This window comes from Rhincodon typus, chromosome 27 (genome assembly GCF_021869965.1).
Source record: "Rhincodon typus isolate 14 chromosome 27, sRhiTyp1.1, whole genome shotgun sequence".
In the NCBI taxonomy this organism is placed as follows: Eukaryota; Metazoa; Chordata; class Chondrichthyes; order Orectolobiformes; family Rhincodontidae; genus Rhincodon; species Rhincodon typus.
This window is the reverse complement of record NC_063358.1, coordinates 3,079,140-3,105,052: the sequence shown is the minus strand read 5'-3', so window position 1 is coordinate 3,105,052 and position 25,913 is coordinate 3,079,140. Positions and strand designations below refer to the sequence as shown.

The following is a 25,913-nucleotide window of genomic DNA, read 5'->3' as shown; positions in this document are numbered from 1 at the left end:
TGAAATTGCCAGCCCCTCACCACTCCCTGGCGAGACTCTTATCTCAACACCCAGAACTCTGCTGGAAAACGCAACAAGTTGCTCCCAGTGTTCAGAAAGGCATCTCCCGACTTCTCATTTGATTCTTCTGGATTTTTCTCCATCACCCATATCATTCACGGCCCTATAAGATTCTGCCTGTGGTGATTGTACTGTATCCCAAGAATTCTTCCCAGAACCTGCACTTCCTCTATGGATAGTTGTGCCACAGAGCGTGACCAGAGGAATATTCTATCTGTGTACACCCTGGAACCTGAGGGGCTCAAGGATCTCTCAATCATTGGGAAAGTCAAATTGGGCTACACAACCTTGCAACAAGTTTTACAAACGTCCATTAATATAATCATTTCTGTAAACACCCAGTCTATTGGTTGGTTTATGAGCGTAACCTGAAATAACTTCACAGAGGCTAGTATCCCATGACCAAGACACCCTTTATATACACGTGGAGAGTCCTTAACACCGATCCCACTCCTTCAGAGCCAGATCTCACAGTGAACAGAACCTCTGACACTCCTGTTTATATCTGTCAGCCAGGGCTCCCTGATTGGACCAGATTAACAGCCTCAATCAGGGAACTCATATTCTATGAAGTCTACCTGACTAACACAATTACAATCACTACATACCCACTCCAAGATGCAAGTGACAATACAACTTGAATAACGTACCGTTCTCTTAGCAAGATGTACACCCATTTTAAATCTTCCTAAATAACACAATCTCTGGATAAAATTGGCAGGAACAATGAGAGATAACAATCAATTTCACAATATGCTATGTGTTGTGAATTACCAATAAAAGCGACCAACAAGAAAGCTTTAAATTCTGCAAGCAGATTCTTAACCAAACATATGGAGTCATCTTAAAGTCAGTCTCCAAGGAGGGTTCAACACTTGGCAAAAGAATATCCAAAGCAAACAGGGTTCTCAGATTCCTGCTGAGGAATTTTTCGGATTGCAGCAAAAATATCCGAGTTATAGCTTACACGACATTAGTTTGCATAATGTTGGAGCATGCAGGTTGTGTGTGGAATCCTTGTACAGTGAGAACTTTAAATAAAATTGAAATGATCCAAAGATTTGCTGCATTGAATCAATGTAGGAGATGTACCATTATCACATTCTCGATCAAAGATGTGAAATGGGAATCCCTCCCACAAAGCATGGGAGAAGCAAGTTGACTGTGTTCTATAAAAAAAAGAGAGTGGATTGGTGGGAATGGACAGAATCAAGTCCCTAGTGCTCTCCGGTAATGACAAAACACAAGGTAGCCATTCTCACAAGCTACAAAGCACCCCAATTTCCAACACGGTGTGTCAACCACCTTTCTTTCCAGCACAATCCCACAAGGGAACAAGCTGCCAAAGAAAATAGTCACAGCTTCATCTCTATACTATTTCCATTTACATGTTTTTCTTCATCAGAATGTCAGGTCTGGCCCTAATAGTATAGATGTTGGCAGAATACTGTTGCTAGCGTGTGATGTTGACATGAGCAAAACAGAAACAGAATAAATAATGGATGCTAATCCTTCCTTATGGAAGTCTAAAATCACTACATTATCTTCCTGTGGTCACATTAAATCCAGAGACTAAGGGATCACTAACATTCCCATCCAATGCTGGCTCATTTTGTTTCTTTCCTTTCCCTTTGTCACCAAGAAGGGAAGCATACGCAGTGAAGCAGCAGTGTTCCTGTCACTATCTCGTCATTATAACTGACTAATTATGGTGACCATGGGGGTTGTTGTTCTTGTTCTTATTTCTGTCCAAATTGTCACTGCAATGTTCTTATCTTTTTACAAATTTCAATTTTTTTGCTTTCATATATAGACAGGAAATCATGCCTGTCAATTCTTCCCTCCAGTATTGCTGTGCAGAATTAATGACTATATAAAATTTTCTACATGGTATTTCTAAATTAGACTTTAAACACCCTTAATGGGACACAATTCCAAGAGTTCTAGTGTCTCTAGCTCTGAACCAGGGAGCTGAGGTTCAAGGCCCACATGCTCTAGAGCTGTGAACTGATGAGCAGATTGCTTGGAAAATGTGTAGAACACTATTCCACATCATTGCATCAATTAAAACTCCTTCTTCCTTTGTTACAGGTAAGCAGTGATAGTATCATTCCTGGTGTTAGCCTCCCATGTTTAAAAATATCAAATTTAATTAACAAACAAAACCAAAGCTCAGTTAGCAGAACTGGTCAGCAGCTGTAAGGGAATAAGCAAAGAAAGTGTCTCAAACAACGTATCACAGAGCAGACTGGGTTAACGCTGCATCAAACTCCACTTATTAAACAAACTCATTTCAGTACAGTGCCAGATCCACAGCACAGACACTACTAATTAACTCAGGCCATCCCCAGCTACCTTGGCCTATTAAAGATCCAGTATCACTTGATTTCTTCAATTGTGTTCTATAGGTGTGAGTCAGAAAGTACATTTGTGGAGCTCTTATTTTAAAGGAGCATTACTGCTTACAGATGAAATATTTTTGTAGATGAAATATTTGGTACATATGATGGGAATGAATGACAGAATTCTTTCATATTATCATGATAGCATATGTTCCTGGTGTGGGTTAGCTCAGTTGGCTGGATACAGTGTGATACCAACAGCATGGGTTCAATTCCCACACTGGCTGATGTTACCGTGAAGGACCCGCTGTCTCAGCCTCTCCCCTCACCTGAGATGGGGTGACCCTCAGGTTAAAGCATCACCAGTAGTCTCTCTCTAATGAGAGAGCAGCTTGGTAGCACTATGCTGACTTCATTCTACAAATAGCATCAAAAGCTCCAGAATTGTACATGAGGCCTGACCAGAGTGGAAAGTAGGAGTTTTCCGGAATGTTCTAAAATCATGAATCTATTTTCAGTTCGAGGGCTGGTGTAAAACCATACGGAGTCAGCACAGTGACCAGAAAAAGCCACCTTGCCGATGTCTAGGGAGGATGCTTTATGGGCCTAGTGACTGCGGAGAGCTCTCTCTGAGTCTGCAATGGGGTCCTTGAGCCTCCTCAGTCCTGGTCTTCCTTACCCACCTCCACTCAACCACCAACCCATCCTGCAATACCACTCACTATTCAGACGCGCTGTCCCAAAACACTCAGCTCCCTTGTAACTTTCTGCTCCTGCTGTCCACCGTGGTATCATGATCCAGGAGTTAGTACTCCCGAAATACAGGGCCCAGGCATTCAAACAATCACTGCTGACTCATCTTTACTTCATTGCCAGAGCTTCCCTCCATGTCTCCACCAGTCCGAGTCAAAATTGAGTCTGCAAATCTGATTGCTTCCTTTCTCTGATATTGAAAGATGTTAACAACCGTTGTTGCTGCACAGGATGTGCAACCGATGAAGGGTCAAATCCACAGAAAGAGCAGGGCAAGCCATGCCAGTAAAAAGATACATAATTCATTCATCTATTGCTTCAGCAATGTACTGCAGCTGCAAATTTCTCAAGCACGTGATATCAAAATGAAATGCAACTGTCCCCCAGTGTGTACAGATGCACAGTTGAACATTAAATATCAGGGAAAAGGTGAAATCCTCTTTAAGTTGTACAGTGTTACCAGTTGTTACTGTGACCAAAACTGTTTACACCAAGTACCCTTTCTTCTGGCTTTTGAACTTATTGTAAAAACAGAAGCTTATCCTGCAGCTGCTTACATTCAAAAGCTGTGTGCACATAAAAAGAGCAGCGAGTAAATAGGGCAGCCTTAGTGCGTAAACACCAAGCTTTGAAGCACTAATGTTCTCCACCAACAGACTAAGAGCAGGATGCAATAATCCTGACCAGACACACCAAGAATCAGGGTGCAACCAGCTGTTTATGCTGTAAGCTTTCTAATCTTGAGGAAGGTTAATGAGATTTCTTTACAGGTGGAAGGAAGCCATAACTCAATTCACGGAGTGGGGGTCTTCGGGGCGGGTGGGGGGCAGGGGGGGGGTGCGTGGTGGTGGTGTTGGTGGGTGGGGTTGGGGTAGATGGAGAGGGGCTTCTTCCAATTCAGTTGCTGTCTTGCTCTGGAGGCATGAGAGCTTGAAGGCAGCAGCAGTCAGTTGCTGTAAGATTGTTGTAATAAACTGTGAAAGAAATACATGTTTTGTAAGATAGACACATTTCTATAACAAATAAAAACTGAAAGAACTGCGGATGCTATAAATCAGGAACAAAAACAGAAGCTGCTGGAAAAGCTCTGTATGTCTGGCAGCATCTGTGAAGAAAAAAAATCGCAGTTAACATTTCAGGTCCGGTGTTCTGAGGAAGGATCACCAGACCTGAAACGTTAACTCTGATTTTTTTCTTCACAGATACTGCCAGACCTGCTGAGCTTTTCCAGCAAAACTTCAGGTTTTGTTCTACATTTCTATAGCAATCTTTCTGACCGTAGGACATCCCAAAGCGCTTTACCATGGGGTACTTTTGAATGAATTGTGTTTCACAATGAAGGGTAGACACTGTTGTGACGTACAAAACATGGTAGCCAATTTTTGCACAGCAAATTCTCACTATCAGCAACATGATTCTGATCAGATCATCTGTTTTAGTGATGCTAACTGAGGGGTAAACATTGACTGTAGGTCATCAGGAAAACTTTCCTACTCTTCTTTAAAGTAGTAACATAGAATCTTTAACATCCACCTGACAACACAAAAGGGGCCATGGTTAATCGTCTCCTCTGAAACAACCACAGAAATTGCTGAAAAAGCTCACCATATCTGGCAGCATCTGTGGATAGAAATCAGAGTTAATGTTTTGGGTTGAGTGACCCTTCCTCAGAAACCTTCCTCAGTAATTCTCTGCATCAAAGCCATGTTTCAAAAATAAATGAAGCTCATCATGTGTTTAATGATTGAATCAGCAAGCATGACAAAGTAAGGCTTTTGTAATTCCTTTGAATTTATCAACAAAAATTCTGTGATTCCTTTTGGTCTTAAACAATGAATTGCAACTGAAATCTCACCATTTAGTCCAGTCCAAAAAAGAGGGAATTCTTCAAATCGAGAAAAAAAGAATTGGGATGAATGTCAAAGCTGATTCAGTTTCATCATTGGGTCAAGAAGCTGTGAAGAATAGAGCCCAATTTCAGATTATGCCTATCACTTCTGGGTGCTGTCACTATAGATATTTATTCATTCCACAGCCATTCATTTCAATATGTTGGAACATTTTTCCTGCACTTAGTTCATGAAGGGGATTTTTGATAGAATTGGGGAAATTGGGGGTTTGTGGAAGTGAGGTTTCTTTTATACAGTGAATGGTTATTGTCAGGAATGTGCTGCTTCATAGAGTGGTGGAGAAAGCTTCAACAGTAACTTTTAAAGCAAAGACAGATCAGCACTTGAATGGGAGAAGGATAGATGATGGCAATGACTAGCTATCTCTGTCAGAGATGGCACAAACACAATGGGCTCAACAGTCCATTAATAGCTTGGAACTTGATGCTGATCATTTTCTCAGTAAAATTGTTATTTGTTTTCCCTTGACACAATATGTCAGGAAAGAGGCTGCTTTTCGACAGAGTCGTAAGACAAATTGATAGATTTATATTATAGACATTCATTGGGCCAGTGATTGTGAATAATTGGTGTGTGCCCATTAGCTGACTGATAACGATATGTTACTTACAATAAACAACAAATGCTGGAGATCACAGTGGGTCAGACAGCATCCATGGAGAGAAAGCAAGCTAATGTTTCGAGTCTAGATGAAGATTCATATAGACTCGAAACATTAGCTTGGTCTTTCTCTCCATGGATGCTGTCTAACTCACTGTGATCTCCAGCATTTGTTGATTTCAGAACAGTTTCCAGCATCTGCAGTAATTTGTTCCTGTAAGTTACTTACAGTAGTTGTTTGGTACGATGGAACTTGAGTACTGCTGAAAAAAAAAAGACTCTGTTGAAATGTTTTGTCTATCATGCATCAGGACCATTTACAGGAATAGCAATTCAAGGGGAACACTAACATTTATCATGCATTCTCCATGGTAATGCCTCCACCAATCAGAGTTCACTTGGCAACCAATCACCTTCCTCCTCTCACGCAGGGTAAATGTTAGTCGTCCCCTCAAATGGTGATTCTTGCAAATTGTACTATTGTGTGCAAGACAATAAATTTCAACAAAACAAATTATTTTTCAATACTACTTCCAATAGGAGGCTCAATGACAAAAACAGAAAACTAGATGTTTAATACAGGATTAGCAACCCAACACACAGGTCATTTTTGGATTCTGCGCACAGGCCATGTCTGCCTCAATGACATCATGATATTTTAATGTACAGACATCTAATTGGGCCAGAGGTGAGCTCAATGTCCAATCAGTAATGCCGAACGCTGCCTAAGGGCGGAGTCTAGAGTGTAGTGCTCAAAGGAAAATGGCAGCCATGACTGGGCTTGCTGTCATCCTGCTGCTTGGAGCAGGCAAGAGCAGAGAGAGGTCAGCCTGCTCTCAGTGCAGGAAAGTAGCCAAATGATTCATCACAAGGCACATGACTTGCTCTCCCTCAGCAACAACCATGAGTTCCTCTGCTCCAGTAACCTTTTCTTTTCATTGAGAGTTTAATTCTGGTGCAGTATCGCATCACAGCTCCTGTGCAGTGCTCCCAACAGCATTCTGCACTAATACATCAGACACTCTTCAGTCTTCCTGTTTGCCACATGGAAAGTTTCCTTTCAGCCCTCTCCAGGCAGTGAACAAACTCATGAATGAGCTTATTGGCAAGTTAACTGAAGGTAAGGAGTGTCCCCCTCCTCCACACGCATGTTGAAAATTGCAGTGTGTTCTAAAGTCAGAAAAGTGACACATCATTCAGGAAAGCAATTATCAAGCTGTGTCTGCAGCTAACCTCACCCCCAGAGGTATCTGCAAATCTAGCTCCAGAGTTATCTGTCATTCCAGGTGAGATCTGTATCTAGTTTCTTAAAGGTGAGAAAACAGACTCCTATCTCCCTCATAAAACAGTGCATTTTGTAAGAATGACATTCAACAGGGAGGTTATATTTACACTTGTGCTACTGCTCTGAAATTGCTGAGACCAATGAAAAGATTCAGATTGTCAGCATAAAGCTTATATAATAGGCTGTGAACTCACACTCCTACCAGCATGAGACCTCACTGCAGATGTGAGCTTAGAAAGGTATTCACAGCTCTGCTTCTGGTCCATGCATTATTTAGTGTTCTGAGAGTGTAAGTGAGAGATTGATTTGTCAACTCTTTCAAAACAAAATCTTTGTTCCAGCTTTTTTTTTGAATCTGGTAAGTCCAACACTATCTGACTCCAGAATAATATAGTCATTTTTGCAACATTGGGAATCAGAAATCCAACAAATACAATGATCTTCACCCAACACAGTGAAATCTTTTGATGATCAGCATCTTTGAGACAGTCAGTAATCTTAGTGATGTCAAAATTTTCTATAATCCACAAGTTTGAATCTTAACAAGACAATTTTGTCACATTATTTTGAAGTTTTTCTGTTGGTCAGCTGCTTTGATCACTAAGTCATTTTCTGAAGAAGGGCCCCGACTCAAAACGTCAACTTTCCTGCTCCTTTATGCTTCCTGACCTGCTGTGTTCCTCCAGCTCCACACTGTGTTATCTCTGATTCCAGTATCTGCAGTTCTCACTATCCTTGATCGCTAAGTCTGTTGTTTTGACCATTACCAGCAGGAATGACAATTTCCTACCATTTTTGTTCATTTACAATTGCTTTTAAGTTGCTGCTTACAGTCACAATGACAGAAAATAATATATTACAGGGTATCTGCTGTATTATCATTTGAGGAGTGATTTCCTTTTAAGAAGTCAACATTCAAATGAGATAAGATCCCAGATTTTGTCACATGACCACAAGCTCACTGCACTGTAATACTTGCAGCACAGCTGTGTTTAGTGATTACTCTAGGCTGAAGATAGATAATAAACCCACTAGAGATCTGCACACCAATCAGAGGCTGACAGTTCCAGGCTGTGTGCCCAGGACCACCGGTAAATGCCAGCGACACAGCCATCGAGAGGCCCAAGGTCACTGAGGCACCAGATGAGTGAAAGTAGCATAGGGGTGGCAAGGTGTGAACCTAACAGCCAGGTCATTTCTGGATTCTGAGTGCACGCCATCCAGTCATTTTAATATGCAAATATCTAATTGGGCCAGAGACGAGCTCAATGTGCAACCAGTAATGCCGGATGCTGCCTAAGGGTGGAGCCTGGAGTGCAGTGCTCAATAGGTAGATGGCAGACATGGAGGGTAACGGAGGGCATCAGAAGGAAGCATGGGGGAGGTGGCTCACAGTGGGGCTCCCCATCCCATTGTCGAGTCCCTCAATCAGGCACAAAGTGCTTGGCAACGAGGGACAGACCCCTGCAGCGCACACGTCCACAGCCCCCTCCCGCTCCCCACCACAGCTCAACAGGACTTTTCTTGGTGTCCTCACTATCTACTAATGCTTGAATACCAGAGGCAGTAGGACAGAGACAGACCCTGGCCTCAGTTATGGTCAGGGGCCATCCACAGCTTTACCACTGTGGATTTAATTGGGAAAGAATAATCCCCACCCGTCATCTTCAGGGACAAGTAAACGTGCCCCTGCCCTGCTGAAACCACCTCAGCATTAAATGTTGTCAAATGTGTGCAGAAATATTTCATTTCTAAAGTCACATAAAATGTGCGCTTTTACTCTCTCCGTAAGTCTGCATCGTTAGATTTTTGAAGGGTTTAAGTTGCTAATCCTGATTTGTTTTTGTTTGTAAATAATGTTGGTTTTTCCATTGTCCTGGTTTCTCTCTCTGCTGCTTCAATGATTGCACAGTGTGATTAACACGACTGGGAACTAAGCAGAGAGAATGTGATTTGCAGCACATTGGAGCAGAACAATCCAGTCCGTTCCTGTCACAGTAAATTCCCCACAAAGGAAAAGTTGTTTGTCGGTATCATTAGGCTCTGACCTTGACTCAGAGTTTAGAAATTAGCATTCAGCTCCCTTATGATTGCTACTGGTATTTTGAAAGTGGGACAAAATGGTTAACACAAAAAACCAATAGCTTATATTTATACGGTTCCTTTAAAGTAAATGTTTGCAGAATCCACAGAAGGAGATATTTGGGCAAATAGTCTGAAGCTTGGTCAAAGTTGGGTGTTTTAAGGAAGGTCTCAAAGGAGGAAGAGGCAGACATGAGGAGAGGTTAAAGGAGGGAGTTCCAGAGTTCAGCATCTTAGCAAATGAAGGGATTTAAATCAAAGGCATTCATCAGCCAGAATTAGGTAAGCATAGATACCGCAAAAGGTCTGATTGAAGGTCACTGATCTAAAACGTTAACCCTGTTTCTCGCTCCACAAATACTACCTGACAAGCCAAGGTGTCAAGCCTATTCTGCTTTTTGTTTAATCTTGGAGTGTTGGAGGGCTAGTGGAGATTACAGATATGTAGAGCAGCAAGGCCATGAAGAGATTTAAGGAAAAGGGTGAAGAATGGAAAACTGGAACAAGCATTGCCTAAAGTTATACGAAATGTGTTACACTGAGAATAAAATTTGAAGTGAAGAAAACTTGCTATTAAATAAATGCTTTCAAATATTGCCTCATCTTAGAAATATAGGCATCCTCTATGATGATAGTCCTTTGGTACATCAGAACTTGAACGACGCTGAAAAAGGACACATATTGGCAAAGCTTTTTAAGTTAGACTTGTAGGATATTTGCAAGAAATAAAAATGGCAAGTGGAAAAACTTATACACTGAATGAGAACAAAATACTGGGTATGTTGGCAAGTGGGCTTTGATTGGTACAGGGGTTACCATACAGAATGCACCAGTTAGATGATGACTGACAGCTAACTGACAAGTGTTGTTTGAATGATCAAGGCATCATCCCAAGGAATAAACCAGTGAACGGTTGTGGTCAACTTTGCTAAGTTGCATACATTGCTCATGTTTTAACTTAATAAAGTAGGTAACAGCTATCCTCTGGTTCATGCCTCAAGGACAGTACTTTAAGAAATTAAAGCAATCTGCTTCATTTAAAATTTGAAAAAAGCTCATCAGCTAAATGTCAGTACATTCTCCAAAGCCATATCCCTACCAATCATAGCCTACTAGCAAAAGATCAGAAAACACACGACACCAGGTTACAGTCCAACAGGTTTATTTGAAATCACAAGCTTTCGGAGCCTCAGTCCTTCTTCAAGTGTTAGTGAGAGAGGTAGTATCAGACACAGAATTTATAAGTAAAATCAATTCTATGTCTGATACTACCTCAGTCACTAATACCTGAAGGAGGACTGAGGCTCCAAAAGCTTGTGTTTTTAAATAAGTCTGTTGGGCTATAACCTGGTGTTGTGTGTTTTCTGACCTTGTCCACCCCAATCCAACACCAGCACCTCCACATCATACTAGCAAAACAATCAGCACTTTCTTCTCCTAGGGTATAAAATATTGTTACCTTTTGCATTTTGTTCTGATAAATATCCTGAGGAGTACAAGACGAAAAACCTTGACAAAATCTGTGTTTCTTTCAACAAAAGCCTCTTGCATGTGTCATGACAATAATCTGCTCCAACTGGCTTATATTGGGTAAATGGGGCATCTATTTCATAAAAGAACAGCAAACAAATATTTTTGTGCCTTGGGAAAGTCAAAAAAACTAAGTATGAATGCATTTTGTGAGCATTTCACATGCAATTGATGCAACAATGTCTTTTAATGTGACCAAAGGCACTACATCAATCCTTTGTAAACATGTTTTCTGTCTCCCTTTGAATCACCTTTCCCAAATCTGATCATACAGTTTACAATTCAAATCAAACTCTACCAGTTAGCCAAAAGGTGCATCAGAGTAGCTCCAAAATAGCTTCTTGTGCTTCAACTCCACCCTCCCACTCCGTGGGTGACATGTCCATCCTGGGCCTCCTCCAGTGTCACAATGACGCCACTCGGAAACTGGAGGAGCAGCACCTCATATTCCGCCTGGGAATCCTACAACCCAATGGTCTCAATGTGGACTTTACTAGCTTCAAAATTTCCCCACCCCCCGATCTCATCCCATGCCCAACCCTCCCTCTTGTCCCCGCCTCCTTGACCTGTCCATCTTCTCTCCCACCTATCCGCTCCTCCCACCTCACTGACCAACCCCCACCACTGCCTACCTGCACTCACTATCACCACCCCACCTACCTTCCCCAGCCCAACAACCCCTCTATTTATTTCAGAGCCCCTACCCCTCCCCCATTTCTGAAGAAGGGTCCAGACCCGAAACGTCAGCTTCTCTGCTCCTCTGATGCTTCCTGGCCTGCTGTGTTCATCCAGCTCCACACACTGTGTTATCTTCTTGCACTTTTGTTGTTTGTGTTGCTTCATATGTGTCAACCCAAAGATCACATATGATGGGCACAATCATTGACAAGTTCCATTGCATTCAGGCAATGACTCATTCCCCTGGTGTCCAACACTGTTTGTGAAAGAGGAAAAGTTGAGCGACAGGAACGTTTAACCTCCTGAATAGGTGTTTTCATTGACAAGCAATACATAGCTTCCAATGGGCTATGAAAAATGATAAACAACTGGATCAATGGTTAATATAAAGGCCATGATTCAATATCACTGACTGAATCACACTGAACATGGTGGCCCTTTAGCAATATTCTATTGAACTGCATTTAGCCAAGTTATTCAAGAAATCTACTACCGTTCACAAACCATATCCAGGAACAGCCCCTGTGAGGCCCACAGAGTACTTTGCTTTCCTGTCATATTGTCTCGATTCCCAAGGTAACATTTCAGTTTCATTGCTGAACAGCTGCAGTCTCTAGAATGATATTAATGAACATGTTGGGTCTAACAAATTGCTGGTTTATTACTTGAGGTCTGAAAAAACCTCATGGGTCAAAACTTGTCCAGCCGTTCCATGAGGTCACACGTAATTTCTGAGGAGGATAATTTGATTAAACCCAACTAAAGAGTTCAAATTTTGGTAACTACAGTTAAAAAGGGTGAACAGTGTACATGACAGTGTCCAAGGAAAATAGCGAACACATATACTTAGTCAGGTGTTAACTGCAAACAAATTGAAAATTCAGAAACTTTTGTATTTAACCATTAAAGCAATAGAGAAACTTAATTGACCAAATATTTTTCAGATTAGGATTCCAACAGCCCATGAGCTAGTATTGATTCTCCTGTCATTTTCATGTTCAGGTAATGAGTATAAACCACCTAAAGGCTGGTAAGATAGCAAATTTCCTTGCTCGTGACAGATCATAGTCATAACAATTCTGTTAAAATCTGAGAGCTTTTTCTATTTTGGCCTCAGCCATTCACAATTTATTCAATAACCTTTGGAAGAACGGAGATGGAATTGTTAATATTGAGGTGCTCTTTTCAAACTTGAGGTTCAGTTATTAGTGGCAGGGTGGGGGGGGGATGGGCACTTGATCAGCCAGAGCCAGAGAAAACTAAGATGACCAGCTTGCTCAGGGACAGGAAGCTGGGATAGCCAACAGCAGTAACAGCCTGGGAAGCAGAATTCGCTGCTCTTCCTGACCCACAAGGAACACTATAAAGCCACGTCCCTTCTCCCTGAAGCTGTCCCTGCTTAACTTCAAGCCACTCATGTTAAACCCTGTAATGTTAGGTTAAAGCCAGCCTTGTCAAAATATTTAAATATTCATCTAACCTACTGCTCCTTCCTCTGCTAAGTCTGGAAGGGGGTGAAATGAAAGGGTTGGAAGTAAGTATGAACAAACACAGAGAATGTTGGAGAAACTCAGCAGGTCTGTGGAGAGAGAGAAAAAAAAAGAGACAGACAGATTTACCCATTCGAGTCTGGTATGCATCATCATCTTAAGTTCTGAAGAAGAGTTATAAAGGACTTGAATCATTAACTCTGTCATTCTCTCTCTCTCCATCCACAGATGCTGCCAGACGTGCTGAGTTTCTCCAGTGTTTTCTCTATTAGTTTCAGAATTCCAGCACCTGCAGGATTTTGCCTTTATTTGAGATAGGTAGAAGCCGGGTTTGAGATTTTTAGAAAGTATCAACATTCCCAACCCAAAACGTCAACGTTCCTGCTCCTCTGATGCTGCCTGGCCTGCTGTGCTCCTCCAGCTCCACACTGTACTGTCTCTGACTCCAGCATCGGCAGTTCTTACTATCTCTCAACATTTAACCCACCTGTTTTGGGGGTTAAAGGTTATTCTTTAATTTCTGGAAGTTTTCTTACAACTTTTGAAGACATTGGCCCACCTCTTCTTGTTTTCAGAATGAAACAGGAGAATTTCCAGGAAGGCAACCCAGGCCTATTAAAGGTGAGGAATCCAACTGGATCTTCCAGCAAGCAGGCAGCTGATTTCAGGTAGAATTCAAACCCCAGACCAGGATAACGCTCCTGTCAAACAGCAACTCCAAACCCCAGCAGGTACCAGGAACCTCGAAGCCCCTACCACAAAGGGTCAACAATGAGAAAAGTGAATGCAACTTCACAAGGGTTTCTGGGATTGGGAGATGTGGGGAGACGGGTTTGGAGGGGTCAGAAGTAAGGACAGGGGCTGGGTTTCAGTAGTGACCCTCCCCTTGCCCTAGGTTCAGTCCCTCGATCTTGCACAAATTAGTGTAGAATCACCTCCAGCAAACTGCCAGCTCCTTGGATGGGCTTACCATTTAGGACGCCACCTATGCCATGTCCTACCAGAGCTGAAGCAATCACAGCTCGAGGATGAAGCCTTTAAGTGGTCATTAAGGGCCTGAGTTGATGACAGAACAAGAAGGCCGAACCTAGGCCTTTATGGATACAACCTAAACCAGGTGAAAGGGTTCTGGGACACCAAAATCCACTGAATTCAGTTAATCTCCCATCTCCAAGTCCCCCAGACCAGGAAGACAATGTCCAACCATGGTCATTTTCAAATCCTGCCAGATTCTGATCCAGTCAAAGTCTCAGCTGGTATCGGAGATGAGGAGGTTTGAAAAACTACAGCCAGAATCAGCAGAAAGAGGAATGTTTATAGGAGAGGGCTGATGAAAATGTTGAAAGTGCTGGGTAAGGGTAATGGATAAATAATGAACAACAGATTCAATGATGATTGTCAGTTTCCAACAGTTAGTAAATTGCCAACAAGGGACATAGATTTAGGATTAACTGAACCGGGAAAAGACACTTTTTCCATAACAATTATTTAGGTGTAAAATAATTTATCAGGAACAACCATTAAAGTTTAGCCAAATAAAATATCCAAGATGGAATTAGATGAAAAAAGCAGCAAGGAAAACACATTGAAAGGAATGAGGAAACTCCAGTGAAATGGGTTGAAATGATTCTGCATAAGGCAGTGTAGTCAACATGGATTAAATGACATCTTTATGTTATAATCTACAAGAACCTTTTATCAAGTGGCTAGTATATAATTCAGAGTTACAAGAGATTCTGAGTACAGACTCTTAACAAAATTAACATATAGTGTTTTATTTGTTGGTGGGATGTGGGCATTGTTTGGCTGGGCCAGCACTTATTGCCCATCTCTAACTGCCCATGAGAAGGCAATGGTAGCTTCCATTTGCTGTGATCCTTGGAGTATATGAACACCCATAGGCTTGTTAAAGGGGAGCTCCATGATTCTGACCCAGCGATACTGAAGGAACGGCAATACATTTCCAAGTCAAGACAGTGAGTGGCTCGGAGAGGAACTTGCAGGTGGTGATGTTCCCATGCATTTGTGGTGTTGGTTTGGAAGGTGTTGTTGGAGGAGCCTTGCTGAGTTGTTCCAATACATCTTGTAGCAATTTCTGGGCAATTGTCATTCAGTTCAGAACCAGAAAAGTTCTAGTTATATTTTTAGTGTGGGATTTGTGAGACTAACTTGGGGGACAGTATGATGAAGCTTGGCAATCATCAGTTGGTTATCACCTCATCAACCGCCTATTGCAGTTTAAATATGTACAAAATTACTGCAGCGGAATAAAACCTGATAATAACATCTTGACACATATTGTTTGAATAAAGAGTACACACTGCTTTCTGTGTGCGTTGATGGTGAAGGGAGAGCATGTTGAAGGCAGTGGATGTGATGCTATGATCAAGCAGGCTGCTTTGTCCTGGATGGTGTCAGGTTTCTGGAGTGTTGTTGGGGCTGCACCCATCCAGGCAGGTGGGGAGTATTCCATCACACTCCTGACTTGTGCCTTGTAGATGGTGGACAGGCTTTGGGGAGTCAGTAGGTGAGTTACTCACTGCAGTATTCCCAGCCCCTGATTTGATCTTGTAGTCATTGTGTTTGTGTGGCTGGTCCAGTTCAGTTCCTGATCAATGGTAACCCCCAGGATGTTGATAGTGTGGGATTCAGTGATGGAGATACCATGGAATGTCAAGGGACAGTGGTTAGAATGTCTCTTCTTGGTGATGGTCATAGCCTGGCATTTGTGTGGCATGAATGTAACTTGCCACTTTTCAGCTCAAGCCTGGATATTGTCCAGATCCTGTTGCATTCAAACATGAACTGCTTCAGTATCTAAGGAGTCATGAGTAATGCTGGACATTGTGCAATCATCAGTGAACATCCCCACTTCTGACCTTATGATGGAGGGAAGGTCATTGATGAAGCAGCTTCAGATGGTTGGGCCTAGGACTCTACCATGAGGAACTCCTGCAGAGATATCCTGGAGCTGAGATGACTAACCTCCAACAACCACGACCATCTTCCTATGTGTCAGGTGTGACTCCAACCATCTATTCTAATGCTGTGTCAGGATATTATTAAAAGATTTGTAAAAGGTTCTATTCTGCTGCAGCAACTATGTATGTACTCAAACTGCAGTAGGCATTTGATGAGGTGATGACCAAGTGACAGTAGCTAAGCTTCATTATATTCTTTCCTAAAATAGCTTCACAAATTCCATGCTAAAAATATAACAAGATCTTTTCACGTTTTGAACTGAATGACAATCGCCCAGAAATTACGACTGGAATTAATGGTATACTGATTTAGCATAGCCTCTACATTTTTTTGTTGGCTGGTTTAATGTGGATATTAACCCTTGATTAGAATAGTTAACAAACAAATACTTTGCAAACATATTAAATATTTTCTAATGTCATAAATAATACCTAAACAGTTAGGGCAGTTTTGAGTCTTTTCCAAATTTGGCATATTTCAGAGAATAAGGTGGGCTAGTTCAAAAGTATCACAAAAATTTGTGCAATTGCTTTAGGCAACATGGAGGTAACTGTATGTAGGGTATAATGTCCGTAAAAAAATGAATCAATCAATGGAGTCACCTAGGCAACAACATCAAGAATGACAGAAGTGTTACAGCACAGAGGTCATTTGGCCCATCCTGTCTGTACCAGAATAGTCTTGACCTGAATAGGTCTACATAACAAGGGAAAACCTACCTATTGTTACAAGTTTGGTATCATCCAAAATATTAGAAATAGTGCATGAATATTTCTTTCAATACCAGAAACATCATCAGAGGGAGCATTCATATAGCTTTCCATTAGCAAGCTCAAATTAGAAGAATATAATAAAATTCCATGGTGTGGATAAAATAATGCAACATTGATTTATTCACTTCAATGTTGTTGATGCCTTGTTGTTAAGTTAAAAGATGTTAAAAACATTTGTACATTTATCCTACTGACACGTAAACAGTTCAAAGTAACCAAAGTAACCAGCTTCACTTACCTTGTAGTTTCACCATAAAACTGTAATTTTAAAAAAATCTTGAATCTGAAAGTAGGTCTAACAATCACACATAATAAGGACTGTAATGTAATGCACAAACTTTGTTATCCCCTTAAAGGCCCTTCGCTAATTCGTACATTAAAGTTAAATATCCATTTTTAGCTAAGCCGACACATCCTCGAACACTTTAGAGTTTCTCTTTAATTGTTGATTGTTGAAAATGATGTCTAACTTCCCTACTATCCCATTTTTGGCTTTTTAACTGAAGTTGATCTTAATTGTGCTGCTGTCAGTTCCTTTGCAATTATATTTAGCAATCTTCAAAAACAGGAAGCAATTGTATGAAGAAATTTCTGTATCCTTCCTCATGTTAGCAAAACAGTTTCATGCCTGAATTCTGAGTTCCACCATCAACTGAGGCGAACATGATTTAATTATAAATTCCCTTCTTTCTCTACAATTAAATATTGAGACCCATTGAAGCCCATTGAGGCCCATATTGACTAGCCTCCAGGCCCACGGAGACAAGCGCTTTTATGTTGCTGACAATGAGCTTCAATGCCTCAAGCTACAGTGCCAGATTTTTTTGTAAACAGAAGCTCAGGAAACCTGTTCTTATGTGTATGTTGCTAACGGCTACCAATCTTCTCAGGGTTACTAACAGCAACAACAGTATCATCCAAATGAATAGGTCACTTTTGCATGTTCTCTGTAGGCAGAACTGTCCTGGTCATTCTGCCCAGGCACAGAAATGCAAAAGCTTCTGAGCTGCCAACATACAGGAATGTCAGCTTCACTAACCCCACTTCAGTGTGTGTGTGTGAGAGAGAGAGAAAGAGAGAGAGAGAGAGATTGAGAGAGGACATATTTAGTTCCTCCTCCCAAGTCACGACCTGCAACATAGACGCAGCGCTCTCTGATCACTGGCAAAATTTGAAAGAAGTAGTGACTCCATTAAACACACAGAGCGCTGAGCTGAATTAGATGTGAAAAGAGAACTAATTTAAAACAATCCAATTTTTTGAAAAGTTTTTTCACATTCCCTCACCGACACTCTCTTGCTGGTTAGGTTTTGTGAAGACATTTACTGCTAGCTTTAATACTCTCTTTCACAATTTCCACTTGACCTCTCACTGAGCTATGAGAAATAGAACTAGGACAATAAGGTTGCAATTAAAGGTCCTCCTCATGAGCTGGTCATGTTCAGGATTTTATTTCAAATGAATAACTGTGGCTTTACCTTATCACATTTTGCTTCTCTTTCACTGTGTGTGTGTGTGTGTGTGTGTGTGTGTGTGTGTGTGTGTGTGTGTGTGTGTGTATTCTAAAATGGCACTTCAACCACATGTAAAAGGGATCAGAGATAGTAGGAACTGCAGATGCTGGAGAATCCGAGACAACAAGGTGCAGGGCTGGATGAACACAGCAGGCCAAGCAGCATCATAGGAGCAGAGATATTTCTAACTGTCTAGCAATAATGTTTGAGAACGAGTTATGGGAAGCCAGACTTGAGTGAAGTGGAATATGAATGAATGGGGAAACAGCCAAAGATGCCACTTTCTCACGGTGACTGACAAAAGGTCACAAACTCAAGAGGAAGTATTCTGGTATCAATCGACAGGTACCATACGGGTGGGATTCTGGGTTGGGGTCAAATGGAGGTCAGGACTGTACAGGGGAAGAGTCAGCAGGCAGAGAGACTTCATGAAATGGCAGAGTGCAGCCAGAGAATGAGCTTACCAAGGTTGGTGAGCAAGATCTTGAAACCGGAGGCCCAATAGGAGCCCTTAGGCTTGAAAGAGCTCCAAGATGGAGGCACTTTTTCAGCAAAACTTTTAAAATGTTTTGAAATAATAAGAAGTGGCCGTGGCTGCCATCACAGAAACAATCCATCCACATTGCCGTTGTAGTCAATAGGAGCTGGGGACAGCATCTAAAGCTGAATGCAATGTTGTCCCTATTCCTCCAGTCAACAGCTGGCTCGTGTACCTACCCTCAGAGAGAGGCAACAGGAGTTTGAGCAAATTCCTGTCAGGCTCTGATAACAAGCCGCAAAACGTCACTATGTGCATTCATCAACAACCCACTGCTTTCAGGCAGGTTGCTCTGATAGCGCTAATCTTGCCATGGGATAAAGCTCTGGGGTCAGAGTGAGCACTGGTAAATTGGTCACCAGCCAGTGGTGAACCTCTACACACAGGCAAACATTCTGTTCTTGGTGTCACACATATACCAACACACACTTACCACCATTCTTCCCTTTAATTATATATATAGCACAGAGCTACTGAGGCAGAAGTTAATACCACCCGTTTCTCTTAAACTCTTTTTATTTCCAACCAACATCATTTCACACATCAATCTTGCAGAAGTGAGAGATTTCCATGGAAACTAGCCAAAGCACTGAGGATATGCATCAGAGATTCTCATTTGGAAGACAGATTGACTTAGGGTCAGAGGGGGACATGATAACTGCTGTATGATTGGTAATTGTAGGGGTGAGCTGTGGGGGGAGGAGGAATATTATCAGACAAATGGAAGCATAATAGATTTTTTTCATAGCCGAAAGGAGGAACTGATGCTCAATTACAAAACCATGCCTCAGCCTTAAAGGAAGCCTGATCCAACGGTGAGGGTGTCCGTGCAGACGGAAGTTAATCACTGGAACTTCTTTTTATTATTCATTCACAAGATGAAGGGGTCGATGGCTGGGCCAGCATTTATTGCCCATTCCAGAGGGCAGTTGGCCATTAAGAAAGGAAACTGCCATCCTTACCTGGTCTGGCCTATATGTCACTCCAGACCCATAGCAATGTGGTTGACTCATAACTGCCCTCTGGGCAATTAGGGATGGGCAATAAATGCTGGCCTAGCCAGTGATGCCCTCATGCCCTGAGTGAAAAAAAATTGAGTCAAGGACATTGCTGTGGGTTTGGAGTCACATGTGGGCCAGACCAGGTAATGATGGTAGTTTCCTTCTCTAAAGGACCAGATGGGTTTTTCCTGACAATCAGCATTGGATTTGTGGTCGTCATTAGACCCTTAATTCCAGATTTTTATTGAATTCAAAATCTCCCATTTGCCACAGCAGGATTCAAACCTGGGTCCCCAGAACATTAGCAATTATTCAATAAGAACATTAATTAATGGATTAACAGTGACATCACCACTAGGCCATCACTTCCCCTAAACTGTGCTATCTTTATGTAACTCCATAAAGATTTTCCAAGAGGCCATGTAAACATTTTGGAATAACAAGGAGAGGAGTACACACTCTGGCACGCTATATTTGCTGTAAACGTTCTGATCCTGTGACAGATGTTACTGAGCAGAAGTCCATGTGCTGGTGCAGTTGATGCTGAGCATTAGGTTGATTGTTGTGTTGTCTGGCAGGTCATGATGAGGGGGAACCTGCAAGTGTCCCATCTACAATGCTCTGTGACACAAACCTGAGTTGGTTTCTCAACATGATAAACTCAAAGGCAACAACTTAGGTGATATAGCACCTTTGATTTTGTCAAAACGTCACTTCAACACACTTCGAAGGAGCCTAAGCAGGAAAAAAACTGTGCCACTAAGTCTCACAAGAAGCTAATACATCAGTCAAACAAAAACAGTGTGTGAATGTGTGAGCGCGTGTATGGTGTGCGTGTGTGTTTGTGGCTGTGCATATTAAGTGAGAATATGAGTATTGAGTGAGTATATGAGTGTATGTTATTGGTGTCTGACTGTTACAGACCTGTAGGAGTACCTATGTGTTTGCACATGTATGTGTGCAGGGCAGCCTGTACTTGCAGCTGTGGAGTTTAAGCAAGAATTTAAAGTAGCCATCAGTGTAAGAGACCTTTGGGTTGTGTCTGTTCCCCAGGAAGAGAAATAAAGGGTGGAGATGCCAATCACATACTACTCCAAAATCTAGACAAGTGTCAGAAACAGTATTCTGCTGTAGAAAAATCAATCCTTGGTTTATTATTAGTTCTCACACACTTTGAGGTAAGTATCTGAAACAGGTACAGAGACACAGCAGTCTATACTGACTTTGGTGGAAAAGTTTAAGACACAAATTTTGGTCTATTTCACTGGAGATTATTCCTTCAACCATACCACTGTCAAATTATCCACATTGCTGGAAAATCAAGTGTAATTACAAATGCCTGACCCAAAGTTTAAAAAGACCCAGTCAGAACTGGAAAGATGACACTGACCAAGTCTTGGATAATGAATGTGTGTCTGTGAGTTTCTCGTTGTTTTATATTTAATTATTCATCTTCTTTCATCATGAAACAACAATGAATCTTACGCTTTGCTGTTTTTCTATTAAAAACAGGACACACAAGCCAGAGATGACTAAGAATATAAATCTGTGACAGACTGGTAAATTCCTGTGTGGATTACACTTGGCATCAAGAGACCCTGTGGAATGGTGCTTCTGGAGGGTGTCAAGGAATTTCAGAGAAACCTTCAAAGAAATAGATACAGTGCAAAACCGGAATCAACTCCTGTAAGTTACATCCCAAGTCTGTGGATAGAATGTGAGGTAAAAGTAACCATCTGAGCAAAAGACATGTCTGTGCTTCTCTCTATCAAACGAGAGAAGGGGTTAAATACCAATTCAGAGTTAGTAAGAACTGCAAATGTTGGAGTCAGAGATAACAAGGTGTGGAGCTGGAAGAACACAGCAGGCCAGGCAGCATCAAAGGAGCAGAAAAGCTGACGTTTTGGGCCGGGACCCTTCTTCAGGAAATACCAACTGCTTTTCTGGTGTGTCAGTGTGCTAATTGGGACTTCTGTTGCTAATGTACTAGCCTTGTATTTGAGAGCTACTTGACTAGAGCATGACATGCAAGTTACAGACGAGAACATCTGCTAGATATTCCTGCTCTTGCAGGTAAAATATAAAGGAACAGTAAGGCCCGTCTGTCTCTGATTGCTGTTGCCAGCCGAAAGCTACAATTCAATAGAAAATTGAACAAGTTTCAGTGAGTCTGCAGAACCCAGTATCTCAAAATCAACTGCTCAGCTGCCAGAGTCAACACCACCAGAATCACACAACTGAAAAGCTGCAATGTTTTAGTATTTACTCTGCATGGACAAACTAAAGATTCATTCAAATGTCTTTACACGTGTTATGTTTTTATTTGCTTCTCATTTCTAATCTGTATGTAGGTTTCATTTTTCTTACATTTTAGTAACTAATAAACTCACTCTAACTCAAGGAAACCTGATTAAATTGGTTCAGTTTACAACATGAACACATTGCAATTTGGAAAGTTATCCACGAGGGAGGTGATCCTTTGTTTTATGTAAAATTTGCTCCCATCAATTTGGGGGGCAGGGGCATTAATGAAGAAGAGGATTCAGTTTCTCTCCACAGTTTTCTCTCCACAGATGCTGCTCCAGATGTTCTCTGGCAATGATCTGCTTTTGTTTGAGCCAGTTCCATCATCCTAAAGCTGGATCACACTGAACCCTCACAGTAGTAACAGTCTCTCGGTGTGTGTGTGAGTGTGTAAGAGTTCAGGCATGCGAAGGTGTGAGCATGTGAGTGTGTGTGTTTTTGTGCGAGGGTGCATTTATGGATGTGTATTAATGTGTGTGTGTGATCATGTGAGTGTGTGTGTCTGGAAGTGTGAACATCAGATTGTGCAAGTGTGAGCATGTATGAGGCAATTAGGCAAGATTTAGGATGCATAGGATGGAGAAGGAAACTGCAGGGGCTGGGCACAATTGAAATGTGGAGCTTGTTCAAGGAACAGCTACTGCGTGTCCTTGATAAGTATGTACTTGTCAGGCAGGGAGGAAGTGGTAGAGCGAGGGAACCGTGGTTTACTAAAGAAGTTGAATCTCTTGTCAAGAGGAAGAAGTAGGCTTATGTTAAGATGATGCATGAAGGCTCAGTTAGGGTGCTTGAGAGTTACAAGTTAGCCAGGAAGGACCTAAAGAGAGAGCTAAGAAGAGCCAGGAGGGGACATGAGAAGTCTTTAGCAGATAGGATCAAGGAAAACCCTAAAGCTTTCTACAGGTATGTCAGGAATAAAAGAATGATGAGAGTAAGATTAGGGCCAGTCAAGGACAGTAGTGGGAAGTTGTGCGTGGAGTCCGAAGAGAGAGGAGAGACGCTAAATGAATATATTTTGTCAGTATTCACACAGGAAAAAGACAATGTTGTCGAGGAGAATACTGAGATACAGGCTATTAGACTAGACGGGATTGAGGTTCATAAGGAGGAGGTGTGAGCAATTCTGGAAGGTGTGAAAATAGATAAGTCCCCTGGGCCAGATGGGATTTATCCTAGGATTCTCTGGGAAGCTAGAGAGGAGATTGCAGAGCCTTTGGCTTTGATCTTTATGTCGTCATTGTCTTCAGGAATAGTGCCAGAAGACTGGAGACTAGCAAATGTTGTCCCCTTGTTCAAGAAGGGGAGTAGAGACAACCCTGGTAATTATAGACCAGTGAGCCTTACTTCGGTTGTGGGTAAAGTGTTGGAAAGGATTATAAGAGATAGGATTTATAATCATCTAGAAAGGAATAATTTGATTAGGGATAGTCAACACGGCTTTGTGAAGGTTAGGTCATGCCTCACAAACCTTATTGAGTTCTTCGAGAAGGTGACCAAACAGGTGGATGAGGGTAAAGCGGTTGATGTGGTGTATTTGGATTTCAGTAAAGCGTTTGATAAGGTTCCCCATGGTAGGCTATTGCAGAAAATACGGAGGCATGCGATTAAGGGTGATTTAGCGGTTTGGATCAGAAATTGGCTAGCTGTAAGAAGACAGAGGGTGGTGGTTGATGGGAAATGTTCATCCTGGAGTTCAGTTACTAGTGGTGTACCTCAAGGATCTGTTTTGGGGCCACTGCTGTTTGTCATTTTTATAAATGACCTGGATGAGGGCGTAGAAGGATGCGTTAGTAAATTTGTGGATGACACTAAAGTTAGTGGCGTTGTGGATAGTGTGGAAGGATGTTGCAGGTTACAGAGGGACATAGATATGCTGCAGAGCTGGGCTGAGAGGTGGCAAATGGAGTTTAATGTGGAAAAGTGTGAGGTGATTCACTTTGGAAGGAGTAACAGGAATACAGAGTACTGGGCTAATGGTAAGATTCTTGGTAGTGTGGATGAGCAGAGAGATCTCGGTGTCCATGTGCATAGATCACTGAAAGTTGCCACCCAGGTTGATAGCGTTGTTAAGAAGGCGTACGGTGTGTTAGGTTTTATTGGTAGAGGGATTGAGTTTTGGAGTAGTGAGGTCATGTTGGAGCTGTACAAAACTCTGGTGCGGCCGCACTTGGAGTATTGCGTACAGTTCTGGTCGCCGCACTATAGGAAGGATGTGGAAACATTGGAAAGGGTGCAGAGGAGATTTACCAGGATGTTGCCTGATATGGAGGGAAGGTCTTATGAGGAAAGGCTGAGGGACTTGAGGCTGTTTTCGTTAGAGAGAAGAAGGTTAAGAGGTGACTTAATAGAGACATACAAGATGATCAGAGGATTAGATAGGGTGGACAGTGAGAGCCTTTTTCCTCGGATGGTGATGGCTAGCACGAGGGGACGTAGCTTTAAATTGAGGGGTGATAGCTATAGGACAGATGTCAGAGGTAGGTTCTTTACTCAGAGAGTAGTAAGGGCGTGGAATGCCCTGCCTGCAACAGTAGTAGACTCGCCAACTTTAAGGGCATTTAAATGGTCATTGGATAAACATATGGATGATAATGGAATAGTGTAGGTTATATTGGCTTCAGATTGGTTTCACAGGTCGGCGCAACATCGAGGGCCGAAGGGCCTGTACTGCGCTGTAATGTTCTATGTTCTATGTTCTATGTATGTGCGTGAGCGTGTGTGTATGCGCGTGTGTGTATGTGTGAGCGTGTGTGCGTGCGAGCGTGTGTATTTCTGTGTGCGAGCGTGTGTCTGTGTGCATATGTCTGTGTGCGTGTGTCTGTGTGTGTGTGTGTGTGAGCGTGTAAGTGTTCTCCACGTAACTCAGGGTGATTCATTACTTAAATTATGCCATCAGGTCTCTGAAGCAGACCTCAATATTGGATCTCTCAAAGAAGTAACTGAAAAATAAATCAATTCCATGCCCCCGCAATGAAAAAAACGATGCCATCAACTGAATAATAGATTCTAGCTTCAATGTGGAAGTATTAGTGTGCAAAAACTTGTTCTTTATTCATGATGACAACTGATCCAACTACTTGAGTGACCTTTCTGTATGGAAAAGCAGACTACAGGATCATCATGGAGTTGGAATTTTTGGACAATTCAGTATTTGAAGACAATTAAAGACATTGCCAATTTCAAAGGCCCGTGACTTATCAATGCTGGGGGCTTCCACCATTTGTGTCAGTCTTGAAAACAAGTGAGAGAGCTGCCAGACTCATCCTTCAAATTAATTAAACAATTGATTTCACAAAACTTGAATTCACATTGTGCTAGCTGATGAGTATTTAATAATATTTGGAAAATAATCTACTTTGAAGACTCTCAATAGATGACTCTTTGAAGAGTTAATTAGCTTAAAATTAGCATTCATCTAAGCATGATGTTCGTGGTTACTATGAAAATTTTTTTTTAAAGACTGAGTAATGTTGTCAACACTGAGACAAATAGGAATAGGTATTGGAGCATCAGAGGAGCAGGAAAGCTGACATTTCGGGCCTAGGCCCTTCTTCAGAAATGGGGGAGGGGAAGGGGGTTCTGAAATAAATAGGGAGAGAGGGGGAGGTGGATAGAAGATGGATAGAGGAGAAGATAGGTGGAGAGGAGACAGACAGGTTAAAGAGGAGGGGATGGAGCCAGTAAAGGTGAGTGTAGGTGGGGAGGTAGGGAGGAGATAGGTCAGTCTAGGGAGGATGGACAGAGCAAGGGGGTGGGATGAGGTCAGTAGGTAGGAGATGGGGGTGGGATTTGAGGTGGGAGGAGGGGATAGGTGGGAAGAAGGACAGTTTAGGGAGGTGGGGACAAGCTGGGCTGGTATTGGGATGCGGTAGGGGAAGGGGAGATTTTGAAGCTTGTGAAGTCCACATTGATACCATTGGGCTGCAGGGTTCCCAAGCGAAATTTGAGTTACTGTTTCTGCAACCTTCGGGTGGCATCGTTGTGGCACTGCAGGAGGCCTAGGATGGACATGTCATCTGTGGAATGGGAGGGGGAGTTGAAATGGTTCGCGACTGGGAGGTGGAGTTGTTT

General features: G+C 42.1%; 1 long non-coding RNA gene across 1 annotated transcript in view; it reads right to left on the bottom strand.

Moving 5' to 3' along the window:
• Positions 1 to 16,972, bottom strand: part of LOC109935124 — a 48,703-nt gene extending 31,731 nt beyond the window's left edge. The window contains exons 1-2 of the long non-coding RNA XR_007264995.1: positions 16,724 to 16,972; positions 5,895 to 5,925 (exon numbers count right to left, since the gene is read on the bottom strand). This is a non-coding gene — a long non-coding RNA (uncharacterized LOC109935124). The remainder of the gene's footprint in view (positions 1 to 5,894; positions 5,926 to 16,723) is intronic.
• Positions 16,973 to 25,913: the final 8,941 nt, after the last annotated feature.